This window comes from Canis aureus, chromosome 10 (genome assembly GCF_053574225.1).
Source record: "Canis aureus isolate CA01 chromosome 10, VMU_Caureus_v.1.0, whole genome shotgun sequence".
NCBI classification, from domain to species: domain Eukaryota; kingdom Metazoa; phylum Chordata; class Mammalia; order Carnivora; family Canidae; genus Canis; species Canis aureus.
The window spans coordinates 58,529,503-58,536,335 of record NC_135620.1 but is presented as its reverse complement, the minus strand read 5'-3'; the positions used below and the strand labels follow the sequence as shown (position 1 = coordinate 58,536,335).

The 6,833-nt window shown below is 38.6% G+C and overlaps 1 pseudogene; it reads left to right on the top strand.

Moving 5' to 3' along the window:
* Positions 1–1,414: 1,414 nt before the first annotated feature.
* LOC144321540 (mitochondrial amidoxime reducing component 2 pseudogene) lies at positions 1,415–4,568 on the top strand (annotated as a pseudogene).
* Positions 4,569–6,833: the final 2,265 nt, after the last annotated feature.

The window sequence follows — 6,833 nt, the reverse complement described above, 5'->3', positions numbered from 1 at the left end:
TTAAGATAGATGGAGGCAGTTTTGTGTATTCTCAGTCAGCGGTGGTACAGATTTTGTTGGCGCTAGAGTGTATGTAATTTTGGACTCCTTCTTAAGAAGAATACAAAATTAGGGCCTGGAGGAGTTTGTGCAACAGAGGTGCCCTGAAGTTTAAGCTTCATCAGCCTCATGGAAAAATTTTCCTCTGTTCTCAGTTATTTCAGCTCTTTTCCAAATTTAGTCATTTTGAGACTTCTAGCAACTAGGTTGCTCTACCTGCTTTAACTTGGGTTATTGAAATCTCTTTTTAAGTGCACTCAAGAATAAGCACAAGATTACAGGTGTATTCTGACTAGCCCAGGATAACAGAGGACTATCATCTTCTTTTATTTAAGAACTTTACACCAGTATTACTGCAGTGATAATACTAACTTATAAAAAACTCCACAATACACACATGATGGTACTTGATTTTAAGTCATCTAAAACTTTTTTTACTAAAACTAAATACACAATATATAGTTTTTTTACTAAAACTAAATACACAATACACACATGATGGTACTTGATTTTAAGTCATCTAAAACTTTTTTACATTTGTTTTACTAAGAGAGGTAAATTTTGTTCTTCTCTTCCACTCTACTTCATGAGCTCATATTCAGATGATCTCTCCCATCCCAAATCAACAACAGCAAATAATAATTAACAGTGGTGAATATTTAGTTATTGAATGTGCTAGGTACCATTCTAAGTACTTTACACATCTTAACTTATTGATTTACAATTTATCCTCACAAAATCCCATGAGATAGGTACTTTCACTATATTTATTTTACACATAAGGAAACTGAGATATGGAGAGGTTAAAACTTGCTCAAGACCCTTACCTTACACCGTATACAAATATTAACTCAAAGTGGATTTAAGACTTAATTATAAGAGCTAAGCATAAAACTCTTAGAAGAAAACATAGGGCTCAGTCTTTATGACCTTGGGTTTGATAGTGGTTCCTTCAATTTGACACTGTAAGCACAAATAGGGAAAAATAGATAAATTTGGCTTCATCAAAATTAAAACTTCTGTTCATCAAAGGACACTATCTATGAAAAGAAATCCCACAGAATGTGAGCAAGAAAGTATTTGTAAATCACAGATCTAATAAGGGTCTAGTATCCAGAATCTATAAAGAATATTCACATTTGAACAATAAAAAGATAACTGAATTTTAAAAGGGCAAAGGATTTGAATAGACAGTTCTCCAAAAAAGATATGCAAAAAACCGACAAGCACATTAAATGATACTTAGTGTTATTAATTGTTAAGGAAGTGCAAATAAAACTACATGAGATACTACTTCACACTTACTAGGATGGCTATAATATTAGTTTAAAAACCCATGAAAAATGACAAGTGAAAAAAAAACATGAAAAACACCATGAAACATGTGGAGGAATTTGAATACTCTTACAATACTGTCAAATGTAAAATGGTATATCCACTGTAGAAAAAGCCTCAAAAGTTACAGAGTTATCATATTATTATTATTTTTGACTCCGACTTTTTATTTATTTATTTTTAATAAATTAATTTTTTATTGGTGTTCAATTTACCAACATACAGAATAACACCCAGTGCTCATCCCGTCAAGTGCCCCCCTCAGTGCCCATCACCCATTCACCCCCACCCCCCACCCTCCTCCCCTTCCACCACCCCTAGTTCATTTCCCAGAGTTAGGAGGCTTTATGTTCTGTCTCCCTTTCTGATATTTCCCACACATTTCTTCTCCCTTCCCTTATATTCCCTTTCACTATTATTTATATTCCCCAAATGAATGAGAACATATAAGGTTTGTCCTTCTCCGATTGACTTACTTCACTCAGCATAATACCCTCCAGTTCCATCCACGTTGAAGCAAATGGTGGGTATTTGTCGTTTCTAATGGCTGAGGAATATTCCATTGTATACATAGACCACATCTTCTTTATCCATTCATCTTTCGATGGACACCGAGGCTCCTTCCACAGTTTGGCTATTGTGGCCATTGCTGCTAGAAACATCGGGGTGCAGGTGTCCCGGTGTTTCATTGCATCTGAATCTTTGGGGTAAATCCCCAACAGTGCAATTGCTGGGTCGTAGGGCAGGTCTATTTTTAACTCTTTGAGGAACCTCCACACAGTTTTCCAGAGTGGCTGCACCAGTTCACATTCCCACCAACAGTGTAAGAGGGTTCCCTTTTCTCCGCATCCTCTCCAACATTTGTTGTTTCCTGCCTTGTTAATTTTCCCCATTCTCACTGGTGTGAGGTGGTATCTCATTGTGGTTTTGATTTGTATTTCCCTGATGGCAAGTGATGCAGAGCATTTTCTCATATGCATGTTGGCCATGTCTATGTCTTCCTCTGTGAGATTTCTCTTCATGTCTTTTGCCCATTTCATGATTGGATTGTTTGTTTCTTTGGTGTTGAGTTTAAGAAGTTCTTTATAGATCTTGGAAACTAGCCCTTTATCTGATATGTCATTTGCAAATATCTTCTCCCATTCTGTAGGTTGTCTTTGAGTTTTGTTGACTGTATCCTTTGCTGTGCAAAAGCTTCTTATCTTGATGAAGTCCCAATAGTTCATTTTTGCTTTTGTTTCTTTTGCCTTCATGGATGTATCTTGCAAGAAGTTACTGTGGCCAAGTTCAAACAGGGTGTTGCCTGTGTTCTCCTCCAGGACTTTGATGGAATCTTGTCTCACATTTAGATCTTCCATCCATTTTGAGTTTATCTTTGTGTATGGTGAAAGAGAGTGGTCTAGTTTCATTCTTCTGCATGTGGATGTCCAATTTTCCCAGCACCATTTATTGAAGAGACTGTCTTTCTTCCAATGGATAGTCTTTCCTCCTTTATTGAATATTAGTTGACCATAAAGTTCAGGGTCCACTTCTGGGTTCTCTACTCTGTTCCATTGATCTATGTGTCTGTTTTTGTGCCAGTACCACACTGTCTTGATGACCACAGCTTTGTAGTACAACCTGAAATCTGGCATTGTGATGCCCCCAGATAAGGTTTTCTTTTTTAAAATTCCCCTGGCTATTCGGGGTCTTTTCTGATTCCACACAAATCTTAAAATAATTTGTTCTAACTCTCTGAAGAAAGTCCATGGTATTTTGATAGGGATTGCATTAAACGTGTAAATTGCCCCGGGTAACATTGACATTTTCACAGTATTAATTCTGCCAATCCATGAGCATGGAATATTTTTCCATCTCTTTGTGTCTTCCTCAATTTCTTTCAGAAGTGTTCTATAGTTTTGAGGGTATAGATCCTTTACCTCTTTGGCTAGGTTTATTCCTAGGTATCTTATGCTTTTGGGTGCAATTGTAAATGGGATTGACTCCTTAATTTCTCTTTCTTCAGTCTCATTGTTAGTGTATAGAAATGCCACTGATTTCTGGGCATTGATTTTGTATCCTGCCATGCTACCAAATTGCTGTATGAGTTCTAGCAATCTTGGGGTGGAGGCTTTTGAGTTATATTATAAAGCAAAGATTTGAAAACAGGTATTCAGGTGAAAACTTGTACACAAATCTTTACAGCAGGAAAATGCTGCAGTTGTCAGAGGTTTTGGCTGGTGACTAAGGAAGATGGGCACATGGTCACCGCCTGGCAGGAGCCTTGCCTGGTACTGGTGTCTATCACCTGTGAGGGCGAGCGCCTGATCTTCAAGGCTCCGGGCATGGACCAGCTGGTTTTGCTGAGCAAGCTGCCTCCCTCAAACAAGGTCCACGATTGCAGGCTATTGGGCATGGACATTAAGGGCAGGGACTGTGGCGATGAGGCAGCGCAGTGATTCACCAGCTTCTTGAAAACAGAAGCTTTCAGGCTGGTTCAGTTTGAGAAGCACATGAAAGGAAGATGGTTGAAGGAAATTTTCTCTCCTGTGGTACTGAATTACCAGTTGGCCTACCCAGACTGCAGCCCCATCATGGTCCTCCCTGAAGCCTCCTTGGTGGCTCTGAGTACCAGGCTGGAGAAGAAAGTGAAAACGGACCAGTTCAGATCCAATATCATGGTGACAGGCTGTGATGCTTCCGAGGAGGACACCTGGGATGAACTCCTCATTGGCAACGTAGAAATGATAAAAGTTTTGTCTTGCCCCAGGTGCATCTTGACCACCACAGACCCAGATACTGGAATCATAGATAGGAAGGAGCCCCTGGAAACCCTGAAGAGCTACCCCCTGTGTGCTCCTTTGGAGAAACAAATATACAAGTCATCCCCACTTTTCAGGTTCTATTATTCAGTGGAGAAAATTGGCAAGATGCAAGCTGGTGACCCAGTGTATCAGATGGGTCCATGAGGTGGTTTCAGCTCCGGGAGGTTTTCATTAGGATTTTTGCCAAAAGCAGCAACACCAACCACCTCGGCGCAGCCTTGCTAACCAGCCTTTGGCCATCTTCACCCCAGAAATGAATCTCTATTTTTAACTCTTTGACATTACTCATGCTCCCAGTTAATGCAGAGGATTAGAGGTGATCCAGAAATAAGAAGATATATAGACTTTAGGTAATGAGAACTTTTGAAATAAATAAAACTGCCTATGAAATTGTTGTGAGTGTTACTATAGCAATTATACTTCTCAACCCCTGATGTTAATGTTGATGAATAAAGAAAGCTTAAATAATCAGTTAAAAAATAAATCTTTACAGCGGCATTATTCACAGCACTCAAAAGGTGGAAACAACATCAATGTCCATCAAATAATGAATAGATAAGCAAAATGGATAGTACCCATGCATTATTATTCAGCCAGAAATATTAGTCAATCATAAAGAGGAATAAAAGACTGATACATGTTACAATATGGATGAATCTTGAAAATATACTAAGTGAAAGAAGTCAAACACAAAAGACCCCATTCTATATGATTCTTTTTATAGGAAAAGTCCAAGAATAGGCAAATTGATAGAAACAGAAAGAGATTAGTGGTTGCCAGGTGTTGGGAGTAGGGAAAAATGGGGAACAATTGCTTGATGGATTTGGGATTTCCTTTTGGCGTGATAAAAATGTTCTGAAATTAGATAGTGGCTTTACATCATTAATATACCAAGTGTCACTGAATTGCACACTTTAAAACAGTTAAAATGGCAAATTTAAATTATATGTATTTCACCACAATAAAAAGGAAAATTTGCCCAAGATCACACAGCTAGTAAGTGGTGAAGCCGGACTTCTAACCCAGGCAGTCTACTCCAAAGTCTGGGTACATAAACCTACTCTATTCTGCCTCTAAAACATTTACTGAGTATCTTCTAGTGAGTGTTATATATCTAATAGTATCTACAAGTTTTCTACCATGTAATTTTTTGTCTATGCCATCTTCTTCCAACTCCAGCTTACTATACGATTGTCAACTAAAAGAAATCTTGAAAATATTGTCATCAATTGATAACTTGTATTTTTTAAAAAAGATTTATTTGTTTGAGAGAGAGCAAGAGCAAGTGAGCATTGAGGGGTGGGGAAGTGGCAGATGGAGAGAGAGTGAACCAAAGCAGACTGTGCTGAGCACAGATCACCATGCTGGGCTCGATCCCACAACCCTGGGATAAGGGCCTGAGTGGAAATCAAGAGTCCAACTCTGACCAACTGTACCACCTAGGCTGCTTCAATCAGCAACTCCTAAAAATTGATCACCCCTTGTGAGGGTAGAAATAAAAACAGAAGGACCAATTGAATATCTATTTAAAGAGTATTTAGAGCTCAAATCCCCCTCCTTGCCTCAGCTCAGTAGATGGCTGCCATGTCTATTCTCACTCCAGCAGAAGTTTGGAGTTTTATTGTCTAGAGAGGTCTCTGAACTGCAGGATACTAGGCATATACTCTAATCCCTAACCCTGACTCTAACCCTAACTTCTTAACCTTGAACCCATAAAAAAATTCCAAAAAAAAATTATTTGCCCTTTACCAATTCTTCCATAATAGTCAGGCCTCTTGACTGCATGTGATAGGAATCCATCTAGTTTACATGAACAGGGAGATTTATTGAGAGGCTTACAGAAGTGCAAGATGGGTGGGGATCCAGTTGGGCCTTAGGAACCTCTGGAATTAGGGACTGGAATATCTGTGGGGCTCTCTCTCTTTCTTTCTTTTTATCTGCTATTTTTTTGCTTCTCATTCTGTGTTGGATTTATTTTCTCACTCTTAATTTTTCCCCACTAGACATGAAACGTAGCTACTAGCAGCTTCCAGGCTTATGTTTTAACCTTGTCTTATGAGAGGAACTCAGTCTCTTCTTGTAGCTCCTGTTTGAAAAATCCTAGTAAGGACTCTGATCAGCTTGGTTGGTTACATACTCATCACTTGGTCCAACAACTGTGTGTAGGCACACTAAGATTGGTAGTCTTCATTGCTATCATTAGTAGAGCAGCTATATTTCATCAGAGAAAGAGGTGTGATTTTCCTAAAGAAGAACCAGGCAAAGAAAACAATAAAAATCCACAACACCTACTAAAATTCTAAACCTATAACTCATGTTAACTTCCATAAATAACTTATTCATTTGTGTAACTCCCCCATCTTGACACTCTCTGTTGTAATTCTCTCTCAGACTACAAACTCTAAAAATGTGAGAAATCACTTGGTTCAACTGATATACATAGTGCCTAGCCATTGTCTTCTATTCAAGATGCCATATCTCCTTCACCCCATTTACTTACATCAATCAATCAATCAATCAATCAATCTATCAAAACTCCCTCACTTGCCTTTCATTTCTTATTGTATTTCAATCTGACTTCCACCCTCACTACCCTACTGAGACTACTCTTAAGAAAGTTGACAGTGGCTTCACAATGTCAAATCCTATGGCCTC